Consider the following 23444-nt stretch of genomic DNA (forward strand, 5'->3'; position numbering starts at 1 on the left):
GCTCAATTTTTAGCACTCAAATCTGATTAGTTTGTGAATGAGCTGGCCCTGACGAAGGAACAGTGTTCCGAAATGCATTGGCCAATTGTTTGAGCTCGCCCTGCACATCTGCTTTTTCTAAGATGTACAATTACTTAAATTGATGACGAAAATCAAGTATTAAACTATCATTTTTTGCAGTAAACTGACAGAAGTTAATTATTTTGTGCTTTGAACCACATTGAATCTATACACCACAAGTGGTGTTTGGGAGTGCAGCCCGTACCGCTGGCTTAACGGCCTTGGTCCTTACCCCTTGCTTTTAGCACTTGTCAGTCATTACTCTGGCCGTTAGTTCTTTGTTCCCATGTACAGTAGTAGTGCAGTATGATTGGTGAAGGTAGACGTTACTTCTGTTGTTCATGCATTCCCTTATGGTGTCCTCCCTATGACTTTCTTCTGTTTGCTTTTTATTTTCCCTTGCCATTCTTCGACATGGTGCTCTTTGTATATATTTTTTGTGTTTAGTGATAGGTACCACCATGTAACAAAGCAGCTGCCTTCCTCAGCAGGATGGATGCCACCCGGTGTACGCAAAGAGACGCATAGTCGGTGACTGCTTTGTGCATTAACATGCTTCCAGCAGTTTCACTATGGTGCACAGTTCTTCTTTACAAACTAAGGGTATCCTGCTAAAAACCAATGAAATTCACTGGCAAAAAACGTTGCTAAAGGAACGTTATGGTTACGTTGCACTAGTAAAAACCTATGCAATTCAACCGACAAGCGTTGTTACATGGACGTTATGGTTACAGGGACGTTATGGTTACAGGTAAAACCGAAAACCCCCTAAAATTCGCCAGTTATGGTAAGCTAAGCAACCCTAACTCGCGCCACGACTGTGCACTGCTATGACTCACACTCATGGCATACTCGACTGGATAGCACAGCACAACTGCCCACTCATCATCACAGGAAACAATCCCACCCCATGGTCTAACCACCACATCATCACCTTTAGCATCCTCACCAGTAGCTCCCCTGCTGCCCCCTCACCTCAACTGCTCCCACCCTGCCTCGCCAGAAGCTCCCGCCAGCTCACGAAGGAAAGGCTACTGCCCTTCCTCCAAGGCCCAGCCTTCAGACCACCTTTTTCATCAGACCCAGAAACACTCGCAACAACCTATGATGTTGCCATTAAAGCAGCTATCAACTCCATTGCCCCTCTCAAACCTCGCAAATCCAAACCCACTACCCACTCCAACTCTTGGTTCACCCCTGACCTCCTCACACTCCGAAATGAGAAAAAAGCCGCACTCACACAGTGGCAAACGTCCCACTCTGAAAAAGACAAGATGATCTTTAAAGCCCTATCCACCAAACACAAAAAGGCAATCACCCAAGCAAAGGCCAAATCCTTTGAATACAGAATCTCGGAAGCCCAATCTAGCACAAAAGACATCTTCGCCATTTTCAGGGAGCTCGAGACACCCACTCCCGCCCCCCAGAATTTCATCAAAGACAAAGACTGGTGTGATGAAATACAAACGGCCATGCTAACCAAATTAAGCCTCCTCAAAAACAAAATACTAGCCACTAAACAAGCCTTACCCAATAAGCATATCCCCATCCCACCACCTGCCCCGGATCCCCCCCTACCCTTCTCCTTCAAACCCATTCAGGAAAAAGACATCATCAACATAATGAGGAACATCAAACCCTCTAACTGCAAAGGTGATGCTTGCCCAGCCTCCATTATCAAAGACTGCACGGAAGCGCTAGCTCTCTTCCTAACAGCCTTTGTGAATGCCTCCTTTACCACAGGGAAAGTCCCCGCCTCCCTCAAGGAAGCTTGGGTACACCCTCTTTTGAAAAAGCCAACTCTCGATCCAACCTCCCCCAACAACTACAGACCCATCACCACTGTCCCATTCCTCCTCAAAATATTGGACAAAGCAGCCTACCTGCAGGTCCAGCACTTCATTGAAGAGAACAAACTCCTTGGACTCCACCAATCTGGCTTCCGCCCCAGACACAGGACCGAAACCGCCCTACTTGACCTGAAAAAACAGATGGACGATGCTAGAGACTTGGGTAAACCAGCACTTCTCCTACTCCTTGACCTATCCGCGTCCTTCGACCTCGTGGATCATAGTGTCTTATGCCACCACCTTTCCTCCACTGCCAAATTCTCACCAGAGGCCACAGCCTGGATCACCTCTTTCTTACAAGACAGAACCATGCAAGTATTCTCTGACCTAGCCGCCGCATCACCAACCATTATACTTTGTGGTGTACCCCAAGGCTCCTGTCTCTCCCCCACCCTGTACAACATCTTCACACAACCCCTCTTCCTCATCCTCGACGCTAAGGGCATCTCATACACCAACTACGCCGACGACACCCAGATCCTCCTCACTCTCACAGGGAACTATGACACTGACTCCCTGACCCTCAACAACCTCTACAACACCATCCAAGCCTGGATGGCAGACAACGGTCTATGCCTCAACTCTGACAAGACAGAACTCCTCCTGGTAGGTTCTAAAAAATCTAGATGCCCAATTCAGCCACTTCACCATTGACTCCATTAAAATTCTGGTCTCCGACTCTGTCAAAACTCTGGGAGTCTACCTGGACTCCAGCCTATCCATGGATAGACAAGTCAGCGCAATAGCCTCAGCAGCTGCATATCATGCCAAACTTATCAACGCAGTCAGACCCTTTCTCTCCAAAGAGAACTGCACCAACATAGCCAGAGCCATCACCGGCTCTAGACTAGACTACTGCAACATACTCTTTCTAGGAACCTCCAACAAAAACTTAGAGAGACTACAAGTAATACAGAACAATGCTCTCCGGGCAGCCCAAGGCATTGCTAAAAGAGAACACATCTCTGAAGCCAGAAAATTAGCCCACTGGCTCCCAATAAAGGAAAGGATCGTATTCAAAGCCCTGACACTGACCCACAAGTGCATTCACCTCACTGCTCCAGCATACCTCTCTCAAAGGATCCACCCCGTCTCCACTACCAGGCCAACCAGATTACCGTACACCAACATGCTCTCGGTGCCACTAGTAAAAAGAGTAAAAGCAGGCGGATCCAGCTTCCCCTATCTAGCGCCCACTCACTGGAATGCCCTACCTCCCACTATCCGAGGGAGGCCTCCCTCACCACCTTCCGCAAAACTCTGAAAACTACCCTCTTCACATAAGACCCGACACACCAGCACGAATACTTATCATATATGTTGTAATATACGTTCCAATGCAATATCTGTAACAACAGTATGATATCTTGTAGTATTCATAATGTGTTATCAATCGCTTTCATGCCTGTACCATGTAACTAAGTTATTGCAAGTAACAGCGCCTCAAGGCCCCTGGGCTTCTTGCGCGCTATATAAATATAAATAAAAATAAAAGATGACATCACAAATGCCATTGATGACATCAGTGATGACATACTCTCAATATCAAAGGAATCCCGGTTAACACTATACGAACATACGTTTGGCATGTATACTCTATCTAGGTCCGGGATGGATAAGCAATAATTATAAATAAGAGAGATATAGGTAACAAGTTGTACTTACGGAAGTGGCAATTAGTAGCAAACTTTCATAAAAATCAACAGTATTTTATTAAATGTAAACAATGGCAAAAAAATGATGAAATCGCTAAACATTCAATTGTACAAGTGCTAATGACAAAAAACATATCTAAAAACAATTCTCATAGGAGTATGTCAAAATCAATAAATGATTCTTGTTACAGAAGAAAATATGTGTATCAAAGCATTATGTCATTGCATACACATATCAAATCATTGACATTTGTGATAGTTACTATCTCTGTTACAATCCAGAGAATTAGGGTCTCAATTAGGGCGATGACATCACATGTGTGGCTACCTCTTTTGTGTGCACTGACATATGCAGGCCAGGTGGTTTTCCGCACTGACAGTCAGCAACTACACAGTGAGAAGGTACTGTATTTGTAAAGGCTACTCTTCTCATATGGCCTTGCACTACTTTCCTGACGGTTCAGTGACATCATTTCATATGTATAATAATAATAATTTGGCATTTATATAGCGCTATGAACCCTCAGGTATCTGAGCGCTGCTCATTATTACCCACAGTGTGTGGTACTCAGGGGAAGGAGCAAGGCTGAAACACAGCAATTATTTGTGTGCATGAAGATAATCAGTTAGGTTATGACCACTTCCTAGTAATAGTGCTGCTTTTTTCCTGCCTTCACTTTCCCTGTGTTCTCATATTCGTGTGCATTGTGGTCTGTTTATGGTATGTATGCAGTAGTACAAATATGTATATGTACAACATAAGTGTTTGCAGGGCATAAGCCTAACACTGGGCGGATAGATCTTTTTTTGGAACAAGGAAGTAGGTTGAATAAATACCCTTGTTTACCTCGTTGGACGACACAATCTCTACTGCGTCCTTGACTCCTTCGAGAAGGATGAGCTGCTCTTCCATTGTTGTCTTCCTTTGGTGCAGGGGATGGTTTGATGGTTTTTGAAGAAGCTCCACACAACCTCTCGCTACTGTAGATATCACCAGCTTGTCTGTGGTTATTCCCTCCCATGCATGGGGGAAGAGTGAAATCCGCCCACCTACTGGGGAGGCATGGGAGGGGACCTGTAGCGGGCTGTCATTGCTTAGGTGGTGTTCCTCCTTCTCTAGTTGTGGAGGATCTCCTGGCCGCGGGATCTGCACAGCCTCTCTGGTAACCCTGTAACGCCTGTTCTTGGTTGTAATTCCAGGAAGAATTTTGATTTTGTCCGTACCTGGAGCCTTTATTGGAACTTTGGCCACGAAAGTGGTGAAGATTGTTCCTGCCGCTTTGGCCAGAAGGTTTATCAGTTAGTTACCCGAGTAACTTGAGGGGATCGTATTCTTCCTTTGTGGACTTTAGGGCGTCCTCTACCGCTTTGCCAAATAAGACTGTTGGTTCCACTGACATGTTAAGTAACGGCGCCTGGGTCTCTAGCTTAAAGCCAGACTGGCAAAGCCTTGAGTGGCGCTTGATTATGGTCCCTACTTCGATTATTCGGCCTGCATTATCTGCAGCGCCAAGGTTATTCTTGAGGACGAGACTGGCAGTAGCTTTGCTAATGGTTCAGGAGCTGGAAGTACATTGGAAGTAGTCTCTCTCGTCAAAGTATCCCCATCCACGCTACTGGCATTAAAGGATTGAAGAGTACATTGGGAGTAGTCTCCCTCGTCAAAGTATCCCCATCCACGCTACTGGCATTAAAGGATTGAAGAGTACATTGGGCGTAGTCTCCCTCATCACAGTAGCTCCATCAAAGCTGCCGACTGTGAGAAGTAGAGCAGGAGTCATCTCCCTCAGAACGATTGTGAAAAACAACAAAAGCCCAAGGCTAAACCCCCCCCCCGACCCCCTGAGATGGGGTGGAAAAGATCAAGTCAGGAGTGGCCTTCCTGATTTCAGTGGATTAACTAAAAGTTGCTGCTGTTGTTGTTTGAAAGATAGTGAACTGTCAAACGAGAAAGTGATTCAATCTTCTAAAAGGGTTACAAGAAGGGAAGAGAAGTTCAAGTTCACCCTGAGAGATGTTTGGAAAGAGCCACAGGTGCTCCTAAGAAGTGTTGTGTGATCTCGGAGTAAAACTACTTGGACCAGGAGAAGGGAGACATTCTCCTGGTTAGTGAATCAAACTCTAAAGTAACAGAACAAAGTTCTGAAATAAGAAGGACTAAAAGAAGAAAAATCTGGTTGAATTCAAGTTTGTCAAAAGTGAAATGAATACCGTTATCCTTAGTGGAAATGGTGGTACCAGAAAAAGTGAGTCATTCTCATGGCCCCTCCCTCTTTATGAACTTGAACTGTTAATTTATTCAGCATTTGTATGGCACCTATAAAGCAAATGTTTTCCAGGTGCTATACAACACAAACAGGGTGAGAGGGGGACACAGGAGAAAAACAACAACGGTCCTACTAGGACTTGTGATGTTTGGATCATCCAAGTGCAGTAACAGGAATTGCAAGGGGAGGAGGCAAGTCAGGGAGGCAGGATGGGATAAGGGAAGGGGGAGAGGGTGGAAAGCCCAAAGGACTGGCAAAGTGCTAAAGGGAGCCAAAGATGGCAAGTGCCAGGGAATGAGGGGTGAGAGGCAACTAGCGCGAGATGGGGGTGGATAGGCTAGTCCAGCAAGGGTGCCCGAGGGCAAGTGCTGATTTTAGAGGGCCTGGTGGAGACTGGTCATGGGGGGACAAGGCCCCTGTAAGACTCATAAGGGAGATCAGGAACCAGTCACAGGCACCTGGGGGGAATTAGCAAGGAAGTGGGAGAGGGCAGGAGATGGAGAAAAGGAAAGTAATGAGAAGCTTCCGAAACTTAAGAGGATCCGGCTTTAGTCTGAGAGGGGCAGGGAGGCCATTCCAGAGGGAGACTCCAGCTGAAGAAAGATCTATCTCCCACTCTCTGCTTGGAGAAACGTCTGGTCTGCAGCGAGTTGGAGCTAGATGACCAAAGGACTCTAGAAGGGAGGTGTTTAGGGAAAGAGTTGGTTGTAGTGAGGTCCCATGCCCCAGAAAGCCTTGTGGATGATGCAGAGGGTCTTGAATTCGATTGGTGCAGCCAATGAAGAGAGAGGTGTGGTCCCTGGGCTTGAGGCCAAGGATAAGTCTCACAGTCCTATACTGGATTAGTTGAAGAGAGCAAAGGGAGGAAGAAGGTAGATTGAGGAAGAGGCTGTTGCAGTGGTCCAGTCTGGAGAGAACCAGAGCTCTGGAGACATTGAGTTTCTGGGGCAAGGGAGAAAGCCTCCCAGGACGTGAAGCTGAAAGTGGGCTTTCTTGGCAAAGTCAGCAATATGAGGTGAGAAGGAGAGAGAGGAGTTGAAGATGAAACCCAGGTTTTTCGCCTCACACAAGGGCAACATGAGCCCCTCCCCCACCCCTAGGAGGGTAGCCAGAGAGGAGGAGGAGGGAAGGAAGGGGCAGGAGTCCCAATGAGGAGGATCTCAGTCTTACTAGCATTAAGGCAGAGATCATTAGCAACACACCATGCCTGAAAAGAAGTCAGACAGTCGGGAATGAGAGAGGAAGGAGAGGAGAGAAGCTAAAAAGGAGAGCCCGGGTTCATCAGTATAACACTGGAAACAAGGAGAGAAGGTGGAGATCAAGTGGGCGAGAGGGGCAAGGTAAATATTGAAGCCATGGTGACTGGATAGAGACTAGAAGCACGCCGCAAATGGAGAGTGAGGTGGAGGAGTCAAAAGGACCAAGTTGAACCTGGGAGGGCTGGTCAGAAAGGAAATAGGTCAACCAGCCCAATGTCTGGTCAGTGATGCCGAGGGTATGACAAATCAGATTTATGAGAGTGGCATGATCGACAGTGTCAAAGGCAGAGGACAGAATAAGGAGGATGAGAACAGAAGGAGAGTTGGAGTCGAGGTTTGAGAGCAAATCTTCACGGGTGTTCAGAAGAGCAGTTTGTGCCTCTACCTGCTCTGAAGCCAGACTGGTGGTCGTGGAGACAGCCAACAGATTCAGTGTGATTGATTAGTTGGGAGATGACCAACTTCTCCAGGAGTGTGCCCAAGAAGGGGGTAGTGGAGATAGGGCAGCAGTTTGCCAGGCAGGAAGGGTCCGCAGAAAGGTTTTTAGTAGGGGGTGCACAAGGGAGTGCTTGAGAGGTAGTGGGACGGAGCCAGTTGCAAAGAAGAGGTTGCAGAACTCAGACAAGGAGGGAGCGAAGGAGGCAATGTTGTCCTTGATAGTTCTGGAGGAGCAGGGAAACACCTGTTTGGAGGAGACTTTCATAGAGCAGACTGTCGTCGAGAACTTTTCCGGTGCTATGGGTAAGGAAGAGAGTAGGATGGAAAGAGAGCGGGGACCCAAGGGAGGCCTGAGAGCAGGTGGGGGGAGGGAGGGAAGGAGGAAGGGAGGACAGGATGTCCTGAGGCTAATTGTGAAATGGGAGGCTAAAGCCATGCAGAGGGCCTGGGAAGGAGAAGCAGAAGTGGAGACTGCAGTAGGATTGGCGAGTTCCTTACAGATTGAAAAGTTCTGCTGTGTTGTTGGGGGCACCAGAGACACACGCTTGGATATGGGCCCACTTCTTGGAGCAGATGCAGAAACTGTATTCCCTTTGGATCAGGCAACAGGCCAGTTCGCCAGAGGACGTACAAGAAGCCAACCACTTCCGCAACTCTGCACTTGCTTTTCAACAAGGCAAGGTCAGAATCATACCAACTATTGCACTTGGAAGCAGGCTTCATGCAGATTCTAATGGCAGGGGCAAGGGTGTCAAGAGTGTTGGCAATGGAAAGGTGAGAGGTGAAGGTTAGCAAGGGCAGAGTCAGTGGGAGAGTTAATAGCAGCTACTGAAACTTGCGTCATCTGGTGATTGACGGTAAAGGAGACTGGCAGAGGCTTAGCCAGGGAGTCCAGGGGCTCAAGATGAGAGGAGAGCATGATCAGACCAAGAGAGGTGTAGCGAGAGGGTTAGCGAAAGGGACGTCTATAAAGATGAGCATATCCAGGGTGTGCCTGGCTGAGAGCGACTGACTGGATGGAGGAATGGTGAGGGAAAGTCAGAGGTCACGGAAGAGTTACGTGGTTGCATCATGAGAATCAAGAAGAATATTGAAGTCTGAGTAAGAGGTCGTCCCACTTTGAGAGGAAGAGCAAGACCAGCCCTGGGGTCCTGTAAATGGTGGTGTAAGAGAGAGTAGAAGAGTCACAAAGCTTGCAGACAAGGCATTCAAAGGAAGAGTAGGATTGAGTGGGTATGACAGAAGCAGGGCCCAATCAGGGAAAACTCTGCCGTCTGACCAGTTAAGCCTGGGCTTGGAGAGGATCTTGTAGCCCTCAGGAAGGAGAGTGTCAAAAGCAGTGACAGAGCTGGCATTGAAGCACGTCTCATTGAGAGCGAGGACATCAAGGTCAAAGTCTTCAAGGAGTTGACAGAGGTCAGAGGAGTGTTTAATAGCAGAGCAAGAGTTTAGGGTAGCTAAGTGAAGCTGGTTCCCACCTTTGAAAGTCATCCGATGAGGGTAACAGGGAGGTGTTTTAATAAGGCCCCTCTAAAATGCTTGGTTTTACTTGGAACAAGGCTTGATTTTTCTTTGTTGATGGGAAAGCCCAGTTGCTTTCCTGCATTTGTGGCATATTGATGGATTCTCTCCTGTTATTAGCCAGTTGTCCAGATATGGGTATAATGTTATGGTTGGGGCACAGATGAGCACCCACCACTGAGATTTACTTGGTGAAGACAAGGCGCCGATGGAATCCCAAAAGGAAGCCCATTGGACTGAAAATGATGGTTTGCTACATTGAGCTGTAGATATTTGCAGTGACCTGGAAACATTAAAACAGGAAAGTCTGCATCATGTTACCATGACAAGGGGGGGTCATTACGACCCAGGCGGTAAGTACGCCAACTTTACCACCATGGTGTAAACTATGTTTACACCATGGTGGATGGCGGATTTACCGCCCCATTCCAAGGTGAGTGGGGCGGTAAATCCCCATTTCCCATTTTACCCTTCCCCAATCCCATTTTTGCCCCATAGGGCATAATGGGAGTGGGGAAGGCGCTAATTACGCCACCGTAAATTACGGTGGCGTAATTAGCACCAAAGCGGTTTAGCGCCATGGATTTTAACGGCTGCTAAAAGCAGCCGTTAAAATCGGAATTAGGCGTTAAGGGTTAACGACGGCGTTAACCCTTAACGCCTGAGTTGTAATGAGGCCCAATGTCCTTCTTTTGCAGAGGGATATATTTGAGGGTAACCATCCTGAATTTCTGGGATTTTACACGTTTTCTTGCTGGCTGTTGGTTCAATACTGGCCTTTTGGTTTGTCTATATTGGGTAAAAGGAAACCGTAAGAAAAATAACGCCTATTCACCAAGTGGTTGGCACTGGCTCTATTGCTTGTTTTTGTAACAGCGCCTGGACCTCTTATTGGAGCCGTGAGAAAGGATTGTGTGGAGGCAGGTCCAACTTATTCACTGTACGCACTTAACACCCACTTGTCTGACATAATCCCCTCCCAAGCATTGCTGATAATCAGTCCTAGGAACTGCCACTTAGCCGGACCCAATCCAGAGACTGAAAGTGACAACAGCATCTGCGGCCCTGGGGCCCTCTGCAAACGAATTAAGCAATCCCAGTGAATTTAGGAACCCTAGTGGTGGTGCTTAGCTTAATTGGAACAAGCGGGACAAGCTTGCATACAAATTTTACTGCACACACCCCACAACATGGCTTAAGGGGTGGATGGTAATCACTCTACCACTTCCTTGACTGATCATGCTTGGTGTAGTTCTGGCCAAGGCTACTTCACTGGGCTTTAGAGCAGTGGTCTTCAATCTGGTGGGGGGGGGACTTCCCCCCGGGGGATGGGAGGGGCAAGGATGTCCAAGGGGGGTGCCACACTCTTTTAAAAAGGGATTAAGATGACTGCTTATAATTGAAACTTTAAACAGTAGAACATCTGTTTATATTTTTCAAGAGCCTGCTGCCCCCTAGACATCCTTTGCCCCGCTCGCTGGGGGTGGGGGGGGGGTCAACCTCTATGTGGGGAACAATATTTTGACTCAAAGGGGTTGGGGGATTCAGTATGAAAACATTTGAAGACCACTGTACTAGAGTGATGGGATTGGGAAAGGACGCCTAATCTTTCACACTTAACTTGTTCTTTCATCACTGGAACAGTTTACTCATCTGTTGGCTTTTCAACTACTTTAAAGACTCTTGACTCACTACAAAACATATTCTTGGAACTTAAGGGCACTGGGTCTACTTATGCTAGAGGGCTTATTTCTTAAGTAGGGTAAAATTGTTGATATTTTTTTTAAAGGCATATGTATTTAATTTATTGAGCACTTTCGCCAAAGTTCTTTACAAAAACTCGAAATACAATGGTACAATAAAAATTAAGCATGATAACCAAATCAATGATCATAGCTGATTAGAGGAAAGAGAACCAATACGAGTTGTTAAATGGGAACAAAAGATATGATAGGTAGAGGATGCAGAGGTAGAAGGTGGAAGAGCATTCCAATGCTTAGGTGCAAGAAGAGGAAAAGAACTGAATCGAGAAACACAGGGTGGCCAAGAGGGACAATGAGAGGACAGAAATCTGGCAGGTCATTGTAAGCAAAGCACACAAGATAGGAACACATTTTCCAAAATAAAAATCTGGATTTCCCCTCCTTGGAACAAGTAGGTTTACCTATCTTTGCTGCTTACTTTCACATGTAATTGACTACATTATAATTTACAGTGAGGAGAGTGTCGGTATGTGTAAGAGAGATTATTCCTAAAAACAAAATATATTGGTTCTAAAATATCCACATTCCTCCCCGGCAGGTGGTACCATAACACCAAGGTCTGGTTACTCTGGCATAAAACCAAGACTCCTAATGCTATACTTTCACATAAAGGCTTTATCACATCAGTGATTGAGACTTTAATGGAAAAGGCCCATCCCTCACCCCTCCTGCCAGGGTGGTCCAATATCAGGATTTTAGAGATGATATATGGCATTTATAACATGCCTGTACGGGTAAGTGATTCCTCCCGAACTGCTTGAGCGATGCTCCAAGAAAAGGTCAGCCCTTGCAACATGGATGGCTAAACCAAGTGACACCACCAAGCTTGCCTTCAAAAACATTGCTAAAGAATATAAAGCCCCCCCATTATCTCAGCCAAAACCAATTCCTTCAACACCAGGATAGTCAACGCTAAATCAAGATCCAGAGAAATGTTCGCTATCTTCAGGGACCTGGAATCTCCCGCGCCCATCCCGCCCTCCCTAACCAAAGACAAGGACTGGTGTAACAAGATTCAGGATGCCATGCTCGACAAACTGAACACCCTACAAGACAAAATCACCAGTCACCAAAACAACAACTATCCAACCTACACCTGGATCCCGCTTGCGAAATCCCAGCCTTCTCATTCGAAAAGATGAAGAACAGGACGTACTGGCAATCCTCAACTCTATCAAGCCATCAAACTGTAAGGGTGAATCCTGAGCAGCACAGCTCATTAAAGACAGTGCACCCACCCTGGCACCCTTTATCACAGCGTTTATTAACACCTCCTTCAAAACCAACTGTGTCCCATCATGCCTCAAAGAAGCCTGGGTGTGTCCACTGCCGAAAAAACCTACACTGGACCCTAAACTCCCGGGAAACTACAGACCTATTACAACGGTCCCTTTCCTGCTGAAGATTCTGGATAAGGCAGCCTACCTACAGGTCCACAAATACTTGGAGACTCACCACCTACTAGGCTTCCGTCCGAAACACGGAAAGGAAACGGCATTATTGGACTTAAAAAAAAAAAAAAAGAACAGATTGAAGACCTCAGAGATAAAGGCAAACCCGCCCTCCTGCTACTCCTCGGCTTATCCGCAGCCTTTGACCTTGTCAACCATGTTACTCTTTGCCACCAACTCTCCACAGCCGCCAACTTTTCGCCAAATGCCACTGCCTGGATTTCATCCTTCCTCAAGGAAAGAGCAATGAAGGTCTTCTCAGACCAAGCCAGTGCAAGGCCCAAACTAATCAAATGCGGAGTACCACAAGGATCTTGTATCTCGTCCACTCTTTACAACCTTCATGAGATCGCTATTTAATTATCTGGACTCCCTAGGCATCACATATACTAATTATGCAGATGATACTCAGGTCCTCATACCCCTGACAGGAGACTATGAGGCTGACCAGAAATCCCTTGACTCTATCCACGTCACTATCCAAACCTGGATGGCCATAAAATTGGCTGTGCCTCAACAGTGAAAAAACAGAACTCTTACTCATTCGCTCAATGGAAACACTGAAGAAACTGGATGCAAAATACAACTCCTTCCAGATCAACAACACCCCCACATCCTTGTATCGCAGGCAGTAAAAACTCTGGAAGTCTACTTAGATTCGAACCTCACGATGGTCAGGCAGGTTAACGCCAACTCTTCAGCATCGGCCTATCTCACAAAACTAATCACAGCAGCCAGACCATTCCTGATGCAACAAAACTGCCTCACCATCTCCAGAGCAATAATTGGGTCCCAACTGGACTATTGTAACGTACTGCTGCTAGGTACCTCTGCGAAAAACATCAGGAAACTCCAAACGGTACAAAACAATGCCCTCAGAGCAGCCACTGGCATCTCAAGAAGAGACCACATCTCGGCCACTAGAAAATCTGTTCACTGGCTCCCCGTCAAGGAGCGTATTATTTTTAGGACTCTGGCACTCACCCACAAATGTCTGCATAACGCAGCACCCCTCTACCTCGCCCAGAGATTCACCCCTCCACACACCCAGAAGAACAGCCTACACTAACTGTTTGGCCATCCCCAAAAGCATCAGGGCACGGGCAGGGGGGGTTCAAGTTTTCCAGTCATTGTGGCCACCAACTGAAACCTTCTACCCCCCCCCTCACTCAGGAACATCGAGTTTCACACAGCGTTCAGGAAAGCAATCAAAACACTCTTGTTTGTGTAGGCTCCTAAACACCTGCGGTCTTATATGTATAATATATGTAGAACTGTACTCCTTAAGACAGCGGCTCTTCACACAACTAAGACATTCCTTGTATGTATCATATGAATATGACTGTATTCTCCAATGCACTTGCTCCCTGTAACCTTTGCAATGCCACTTGTTCACGCAACTAAGACATCTTCTTGAAACAGCGCCTTAATGCCACTGGGCTGCAGGCGCTTTACAAATACAAAAAATAAATTAATAAATAGGCGCGATAAGACAAAGAGGGGGAACAAGGGAGGACAAAATAACAATCTTACTAGGCCTTGTGTCATTCAACTTGCGCAAGTGCGGGTAAGGGGAGAAGTGCCTGGGAAGGGGGAAGTGCAGTTAACTTAGAAGTGCAGCCAGTGGGTGGCTCATAAGTGTAGACAGAAGGGACTGTAGAGTTGCAGATACAGACCCTTAAGTGCTGTGGAGCCCTGAGGCAGTGCAAGGGCAACTGGACATGGAGGAGCCTGGGCCAGAGTTCAGGGGGTGACCAGGTGACCAGTGCACGGAACAGTCAGGTGCACCAGCAGGGGAGAGGAAGAGAAAGCGGAAGTGAAAAGGAATGTCTGGAGTTGGTTCCGGAACCGGATGTGGTTCCGCTCAAGTTTGAGAGAGGCAGGGAGGCTGTTCCAGAGGGAGGCCACAGCGGAGGAGATAGATCTACCCCCAACTCTCTGCTTGAAGAAGTGTCTGCCCCTCAGAGAGTTGGAGGTGGATGAGCGGTGAGCTTGAGAAGGAAGTTATTTTGGAAGAAATATTTGCAGGTAGAGGGGTCCCAGGCCCCAGAAAGCCTTGTGGACAATGCAGAGGGTCTTGAAGTTGATCCTTGCAGCCACAGTGAGCAAGCGAAGAGATTCTAAAGCTGGAGAGATACAATCCCTGGGCTTGAGGCCAAGGACAAGTCTCACAGTCCTGTTCTGGATCCTTTGTAAAGGTCGAATAGTAGAGGCAGGAAGATTTAGAAAGAGAGGACCAGAGCTCTGGAGACAGTGAGCATCTGGGGAAAAGTGAGAAAAGGAAGAATACCTCTGAGGAGGTACAATTGATAGTTTGACTTCTTAGAGACGTCAGAGATGTGAGGAGAGAAGCAGAGAGTGGAGTCGAAGATGACACCAAGGTTCTTAACCTCACAGGAAGAAGCAGGTAGAAGGCCCAGAGTGGGCGGTCAGAGAGAGGGGAAAGGAGGGAGCAGGTGTCCCAGTGAAGAGGATCTCAGTCTTACTGGCATTAAGGCAGAGATCATTGGCAGCACACCATTCCTGAACTGCGGCCAGACAGTCTGGTATGAGAGAAGAAATAGAGGTGGCTGAGGGGAGCCTGAAAGAAAGCGTAGTGTCATCCATATAACATTGAAAATTGGAGCAGAAAGTAGCGATGCAGTGGGTAAGAGGTACCAGGTAGTGGTTGAAGAGCCAGGGAGAGAGGTTAGACCCCTGGGGAATACGAGAGAGAGAGATAGAGAGAGAGAGAGAAAAGACCCCAGTTGGACCACCCGAGAGGGTTGTGAGATAGGAGGTCAACCAGGCCAGGGCCTGATCAGTAATATCAAGGTTGTCCCAGAGACAATTGAGCAGGATGGCACTGTTTACTGTGTCAAAATCAAAGGACAGATCAAGGAGAATGAGGACAGAAGGGAGATTAGTGTCAAGATTGGAGAACAGTTTCTGTGCTTCTGGCAGCTCTGAAGCCAGACTGGTGGTCATGGAGGCAACCAACAGATTCAGCATGCAGGTTAAGCTGGGAGATAGCCAGCTTTTCCAAGAGTTTGCCCAGAGTGATGGAGATCGGGCGATGGTTAGCCGGAGAGGAAGGATCAGCCGAGGGTTTCTTTAAAGGGGGGGGGCCTAAGAGAGTGCTTAAGGGGGCAGGGGAAAGTGCCATTGGCAAAGGAGTGATTGCAGAAATCGGCCAAGGCTGGAGCAAGGGTGTCGATGTGGTCCTTGATAGTCCTGGATGAGCAGGGGAGAACCTGCTTCGATTAGACTTTCATAGGTCGGACATGTCTAGAATCATCATCAGGGGTGAACAGGTGACAGGAGGAGGAGAGACTGCCTCAGAAAGGCCAGGAGTGGTAGAGGAGGAGGAAAAGGAGGAAGAGAGAGTGGGCAGATCCCTCACATAGCACATCTTGCAGAGTTCGAGAGGTGTTATGACCGAATCATGCTGCTGTTAGCAACAGTATCTGCAGGGTGCGAGCTGCGAGGACTTGATGGAAGACCTAGGCCAAGTTGATGGAGCCACATCTTGGAGATTCCCTCCCAAGGCAATGTATGAGAGAGTGCTTCAAAGTGGTTCTTCATCAGGAATGTGCATGGGGGGCTAGCCAATAGGGGGCCTTACCACCTAACAATGGCAATTGGTCTTTATTTCCCATAACTGGAGACAAGAAGTTAATAAATAAGGGATACAGATGATTTCCGGAGCCTGTAATACTCTGATCAACTGAATTGCTAACCGTTCACGAACGGGTGCAAGCGGGCACGTCACTGTCCTTCACAAGCATGAGAAAGGGGCTTCCTTTTAAATCACCTCATGTTGTGCCCCTCTAGCGGGTGGGCAGGCAAGGGGAGTGTGGGTCTGTCATACTTATGCACTCCACATCCGATAGTTAGGGGAAAGTATGTTTTTAAAGATTTGATTACAATTTACTGGAGTAGTTTTAATAATAATGGAATGCAAGGTAGATTAAACGTATTTTTACCCTTTTCTTTTATTATTTCAAAGCAATGTAAGCTATTGATATAATGTTTTAAGAAATTAGCGTTTCTTGTTTAACTCAGTGCATTTAGGAATCATGTTTATTCATAGTAATGTAATGTAATGAAATGCTTCCTCTTTTTCCCCACTTTATGTATTGTTGTTGGTGCAATTGGGTGAATCTTTTTTTAACCAATAATAAACCTAAATAATTGTTTTAAACGTCAACACCCCATACCATCCTTTCCATCTCATGCTCTCAATTCCCCTCCAGACCACTCACGCGTTCATGTCTACATACATAACACCAAGATGGATAAGATGCTGTAATCACCCGCCAAAGTGCAGATATGGTGCTCTGTTTCATTCAGCCCCTCCTCAATCCCTTGCGCCCCAGGTGATCTGGAAGGAGAACAACCAATACTACTTGTAGCTACCAATGTGCCCATTTAATTCACTTGTAGAACTCCAGTCCTCCACCCCCTATAGCAGAGTACTGTGATCCACCATAGAGGTCCAATAGCGAATTACCAATTGTGTTTAATAGGACGGCACAGAGGAAGATAGTCACATAACATAACAGGTGTATTTTGGTTTTATAGACAGAATGTACCAGATGTTCATTGTTACACAACTCAGTGGTACTCATTCAGTTAATCTTGGGTGGATGAAGTGCTGTGTGGTCCTGCAGGGATTCAAACCAGTGACTATGAGGTCACACGCATGGATCCTTCCAGAGAATGCACTAGTCCACTGGGGCACAGACCTAGACCTGGACACCATTTCCAGGAAGAGGCAGGAATGGAGACAGGAGAGAAGGAGACATGAAGGGTACAGGAACCCAGGGAGCGAGACCAGCTATCTCAGAAGCATAGAACAACCTGTGCAGACAAAAACTACAGCAGTTATTTACCTTTTGGTGCCTGTGCTTCTTATGTTTTGCAGAGTAGGGTGACGCAATATTGTGTTTGGATCTAGAAATGGAAGACATTATGTTATTAAATACTACAAATGCAAGACATCCTATACCGATATATAATCGAAACATCCAAAGAGGAGCTGCCGTTCCCCTATCCCCGCCCAGGAATGCACCCTCCATCACATACACAGAAGACAGGAATAACTGGAGGTTTATGAAGAACTTTACACTTGGCCAAAACAGATGTTCACTTTCTCGCCAGTCAGTCACTTACAGCAAATGATTCCCCAATGATTCCTTAGAATATTGTGATGTATTCCACATTTTAAATGGCAGCATTTGAGGTCCCAGACAATGAAAACACAGCGCATCCCTCGCTCGGGACCTCGGTGAGTGACTGCAGATTGGCCGGACTGAACATCTGCATCAGCAAAGCCGAAGAACGGACATGCGCAGTGCTGAGACACTAATAAACAGAGCATGCGCAGTAAAAGGATGCCGAGTCAGGCACGAGTATTCACAAACACACACAGCGCATGCTCAGTGATTCGCGTCTGCGCAGCGTGATGAACAGTCGGGGCACTGAGACATGGATCACATGGATCACCCGAGCATGCGCAGGATCAGAATGAGGAGCGGCGTACATTTTGGAACTTAGTGCGCATGCTCAGCGATCCTGCGAGAACACAACGGGGCAGGCATAGAAATTACGAACCCGAAGGGCAGGACATGCTAGAAGGAAAGGCAAGCCCGGATTATTTACCGGTAATCTTCATTGCTCCTAGCTGTACTCTTCCTCGTCTTGGTACTTACCTTTAGGTATGTCCATGCTCACTGGAACTCTTTTTTACAAGCTGGCTCATTCTGGCCCCTCCTAACCCAGGAGGTATAACCTCCTGTTAAATTCATACGTGCAGGAACCAGTGATCAAAACAATCATGTTGATGTCTAAATAATGCGCAGCGCTAAAGATGTAGCTTCTTTATTCATTGGCTTGTAACTGCCAACTTGGCAGTAACTCCGCCCACACCACGTGATCGGCTGACACCCGATCTAGATAGTAAAATGGGGCAAGCTAAACGCTTGTCCCCATAGACATAAACATAGGACATTACACCTCCCACTTAATCCAAGACAGTAAATCCAAAGCAATAAATGGGCAACTTCCTCCAAGGGGCGGGCGGGAAGAGTAGTGCGTACTGGGATGAGTAAGAGTAGGACTAGGAGTAATAAAGAAAGTAATCCGGCTTTACCTCTGTGTCCCTCTTCCTTGGTCAGTACTTACCTTTGAGTCGCACCAAAGCAAAACAGGAAGGATGCCCATGCACACCAGTAAAGACACAAACACCAAGGGTAATGAAAAAGCAACCCAACACCTATTTATTCAAGGAAGAAAAAACAGCAGGAAGACAAAGTCCCCTGCCCCCTCCTAAACCAGACACAGCTCCAAGAACCCCCACGCCAAAGGAAGTGCACCGGTGCCCCCTCAACGTTGAGCTGGCAATAAATGTCCAGTAAGGGCACCCCCGCAAATTAGCCCAGGAGGCCCACCCCCCTTGTGCACTGGCCCTGGCCCGCCGGGCAGATTCCAGAAAAATCATAGGCAAGGAGAATCAAGGACTTAATCCACCGGCTGATAGTAGGATTGGAGGCCCTGCGGCCACATTCCCCCGCCCCAAAGGTAACCAAGAGATGGTCAGAGAGATGAAAGGACTTGGTCCAGGAAAGACAGTGCAGAATGACCATCTTGACATCCAGGCAATGCCAAGCCTCCTCAGGAGAGGACGGATCAGGGAAAAAGGCAGGAAGGACAACCTCCTGACACCGATGGAACCAAGAGGAGACCTTAGATACAAAAGAAGCTTCACATTGCAGTAACAAGGTCTCCTCCCGGACCACCAAAAACCGAGGACGACATATGAGAGCCCTGATCTCCCCCAGACGGTGAGCCGAAGTGACAGCCACCAAAAGGTAGTCTTGAGAGTCAACCACTTCAGCTCGACATCCTCCAGCAGTTCAAAGGGAGGCTTCTGTAAATAGCCAGGACCTTAAGGACAGGTCCCAAGGAGGATCCCTAACCGGGCCCAAAGAACGAGAGTTCGCCCACCCCCTTCAAGAGCCTCGAGACCAGAGCCTCACCTCCAGTTGGAGGAGACCAGGAAACGCAAAAGGCCCGAATGGCCACCCACTGAGAATGGAGAGTAGAAACAGCCAACCCTTTTTCAGCACCCTCCTGGAGAAACGGCAAAATGTCAGGAAGCCCACAGACCAGAGCCTGAACACACCTCGGGGAACACCAGGGCAGAAAATTGGTCCAATAACGGATGTAAGAATTAAGGGTAGAGGACCGATGCGCCCTCTGGACCATCCCAGCAACATCCGCAGAAAGGCCTAACGCTGGCAGACCCCTCCTCTCAGTTTCCAGACGCCCAACGGATGAGAGAAAAGAGGGAACCGCCCACCCTCATGAGAGATGGCCAACTGCACAAGATCCACGGAGTAGCCAATTGCCACTCCAGAAGACAACATAACCACCCCCACCAAGCCCGGTAAGGGACCACCAGGATAAATATTCCCTGACACATCTTGATCCTGCTGATGACCCTCGGAACCAGAGAGATAGGAGGAAAGGCACAAAGAAGGCCCGGATGCTAGGCCAAGGAAAGAGCATCCACCCCTCAGGCCCCATGTGAACGGAGTACGGGAACAAAACCGGAGAAGCTTTTTTTCCCTGGGACCTGGCTCTCAGGGCAGGCACAGTGCTTACCTGTTTAAAAATTGGTAAGGCAGGCGCTCTGTTACCAGTCATTGGCTTCTCCTCCAAACGCACGTTTTCATGACTCCATCAATCTTCAGGGAGGCTGAGTTTCTTTCCTGTTTCAGGCGTGTCTTCATTTCTTTTTCAGGTGTGGCAAGTTAATTGACTCTGAGGATTCTGGTACTTGTATTTTTCGCACTTGATTTTACTGGCAGGTGACTGGAAACAACTCCCTCCATAGCACACATTTCCACTTGATGGAGGAGGGGGAAAGCCATGGTTTTGGCTCTCCACTGTAAGGCATGATGGCCCTGCTGCTGCTGCTGCCTTTGATCCCGGTACTCCTGGAACAATGTTTAAAAATTGGTAAGGCAGGCGCTCTGTTACCAGTCATTAGCTTCTCCTCCAAATGCACGTTTTCATGACTCCATCAATCTTCAGGGCGGCTGAGTTTCTTTGCTGTTTCAGGCGTGTCTTCATTTCTTTTTCAGGTGTGGCAAGTTAATTGACTCTGAGGATTCTGCTACTTGTATTTATCGCACTTGATTTTACTGGCAGGTGACTGGAAACAACTCTCTCCATAGCACAAATTTCCACTTGATGGGGGGAGGGGGAAAGCCATGGTTGTGGCTCTCCACTGTAAGGCATGATGGCCCTGCTGCTGCTGCCTTTGAGCCCGATCCAATGAAGAAAGACAAATGAGGAGAGAAAAACACTGATGCATGTATTGCGCCTCGGATGAACTTTTGGTCAGAGTATGCCCATTGGCTCCTCCTCTCAGGTCTAGAAACGACAGCTCGCACTCGTAGTTGGGACCTACGTTCGGGAGGCTTTACCGAGTCCTAGGAGTGTAACCTCTGAACAGACACCTGAAGCAGAACTTTTGATCCTGCGAATCAGCTTGTCCTTACTCAGGCAAGGCATAATGTCCACCTTGGTCATGGTGGACTCGGGAGCCAAAGGTCTTTTTATGGAGCAGGTTTGGGCTAATTGGATGAAGATCCCTGTGGAGATCAAAGACTCTGCTGTACCTGTCGGAGTTGATGGCTTCCCCTTGTCCAGCGGACCTATTTTGCACCACACTGTTCCCCTCCCCATGGCCATACAACAACATAAGGAAGTGCTCCGTTGTGATTTGTTCCATACTGCTCATTAACCAGTAATCCTGGGCATACTGTGGTTGTCGAAGCACAATCGGTACACAAATTGGACAGCTAAATCCCTCTTTCTAGGGTCGGAACAATGTATGCGATCCTGTGTGTCCTCAGCATTATTTTAGGCGGGAGAATGTTAAAAATAGCAATATTTTGCAATATGTTTTATTTCAAAATCGCGAGTCTCCTGTCTAAATCGGGAGGGATGGCATGTCTGATACACCCGTGTCTTCCATTTCCACGGTATTACCTGCCAAATACAAGCAGTACCAGGAGTTGTTCAGTCAAGAGGAACAGAAGGTCTTGCCACCACATAGGGAAGATGATTGCGCCATAGATCTCATCCCTGGCTCCAGTGTACCTTTTAGTAGGATGTTTCTTCTCTCGCTGGTGGAAAAAGAAGCCTGCCGGAGGACCTTTAATCTTTTGTTTTGGAAGTGCCCAGAAAGGGCCTGTTGGAGCCTGTTAGAGGTCTGTTGGCTCGTGGCTTTAAATTAATTTAAGGTGCACATTATACTTCCAGAGAAGGTAGGCTGCCTGCTAATAATGAATAGCAGCCAACTCCTGTGAAGTGCGTCTTTGCTTTCCATGTGCGTATTTTGATGTCTGTGTTAGCTAGCGGGTATACATTTGATACGTATGTATGCTACTGCTGTTTAAGCGACAATTGATTTGCCTTTACATTTTTCCCGGCTGCTGCTGCTTTAAGGCAATATAAGACAGCGGATAGTTCTGCTGTCTTTAATACCTTGAATGTGTTCCTCTGAACCATCTGGCGCATTACGTTATTGCAGGGAAATACCGTTGTTATTATTCTGAGAGTGCTCCTCTGAAATTTTGGGGGAGTGTGATAGTACAGGGAATTATCGCACTTAATATTCTGACAGGGATTCTCTGAAAGCTATGGTTCAGTGTGTTATTGAAAGGAACCATTGCCTTTAGTTTTGGGAGTATCACTTTGAAATGTACGGCGCATTGTGATTTTGCAGGGAACTATCACAGTTACTATTCTAAGAGTGTTCCTTTGAAATTTAGGGTGCAGTGTGTCATTGGAAGGAATTATTGCCTTTAATTCTGAGAGTCTTACTTTGAAATATACGGCACATTGTAAAATTGCAGGGAACTCACGTTCTTAATATTCTGAGAGTGTTCTTCTGTGATATACTGCACAGTGTGATATTTTAGGAAACTACTGTCTCTAATACTCAGGGATTGGTTATCTGCAACACACGGCGCATACTGCAGGAACTAGTACACAGTCAAAAGTTGCATAGTAGACAAAGCCCCACGCTGCTTAAACTGAGCCGCGAAGATCCCGAAATGGAAATGAATTTAAGAAGCGGGAAACGCTTGTACGATAAGTCACAAAAAATGTTGCAACCAATACCAGCTCCTAGCAATGTTCCGCCTAAGGCGCCTGATAAAGTGGAAAATACTCTGTTGATTATGGATTAATTGTGTGAAGGGAACACACAACTAGAAATATGAATGAGTGGCAGCCCTTGTGTTGGCGATATTAAGGCATACTCTAGTAAAAAATGTTATTGTCCCTATGGGTTGGCCATGTTTTTTTAAGGCTAAGTGGGTCGATTTTAGAAAACTTTCCTATGGACCTTACCCGAGTTTTCGTCCATTAAACGCACGCGAAAACAAGCACCTGGGAGCCGCCATTTTCTGATAATCCTATCATTTCCCCCCATCGCCCTGGCTCACCTGCTTTTGCGGCACTAAATCATATCCCCCGCCCCTGAGCCTGACATCAGCAGACTCGTACCGCCCATTTCCCAACGCCAAAGCACGTCTCGTGTCAACATTCGCTGCGCTTCAGCTAATGACATGTCGCCATGGAAATGGCAGGACACCTCTTTCCTCAATAAGTATAAACAGACCGTTTCACAACACACAGCAGCCGATTTTCTATTCCATTCCTCTCTCTGTGTTACTTTGAGTATTCTGTGACTCGTTTCAGTGCTCTGGTCAGCTACCTTCGCCGCTTGTAGCCCGTGTGAACACCTGTACCATCTCGGTAAATTATTTTACTCTGTTTACCACACAATGGCTACAATAATGCCCTACATGTACGAGCCCGAGTATACCGAGGAGGAACTACTGGAAAGGGAAGCATGCGAAAACGATGGGTATTCGGACGGCAGTTGGGAGGACGATTCAACAGATGAAGAGCCTGGGCCTAGTCGCATGGACGGCGTCTCCACCTGGTGCACATGCAATCGGTGCGAGCTAATGCCAACCGAGGACGAGAACTGCTGCTGCCGAGAAAACTCGGGATGCCTGGCCTACATTTCGGAAGGCGAGCCACGACCGCAATGCATCACCGAGCTGTCAGACTTCAGGGCAGCCTGCCTCACACGGGCCGTGTTGAGAATCTTG

General features: G+C 47.3%; 1 protein-coding gene and 1 pseudogene across 1 annotated transcript in view; one reads left to right on the forward strand and one right to left on the reverse strand.

Moving 5' to 3' along the window:
• LOC138557994 (zinc finger protein 84-like) overlaps nt 1-23444 on the forward strand; it is a 343267-nt gene that overhangs the window by 109834 nt on the left and 209989 nt on the right. The gene's annotated exons all lie outside the window — the stretch shown is intronic.
• Nucleotides 1-23444, reverse strand: part of LOC138557996 (zinc finger protein 268-like) — a 145636-nt pseudogene that overhangs the window by 9726 nt on the left and 112466 nt on the right.

Source organism: Ambystoma mexicanum, unplaced genomic scaffold (assembly GCF_040938575.1).
Source record: "Ambystoma mexicanum isolate Mex_15411 unplaced genomic scaffold, UKY_AmexF1_1 Mex_scaf31, whole genome shotgun sequence".
In the NCBI taxonomy this organism is placed as follows: domain Eukaryota; kingdom Metazoa; phylum Chordata; class Amphibia; order Caudata; family Ambystomatidae; genus Ambystoma; species Ambystoma mexicanum.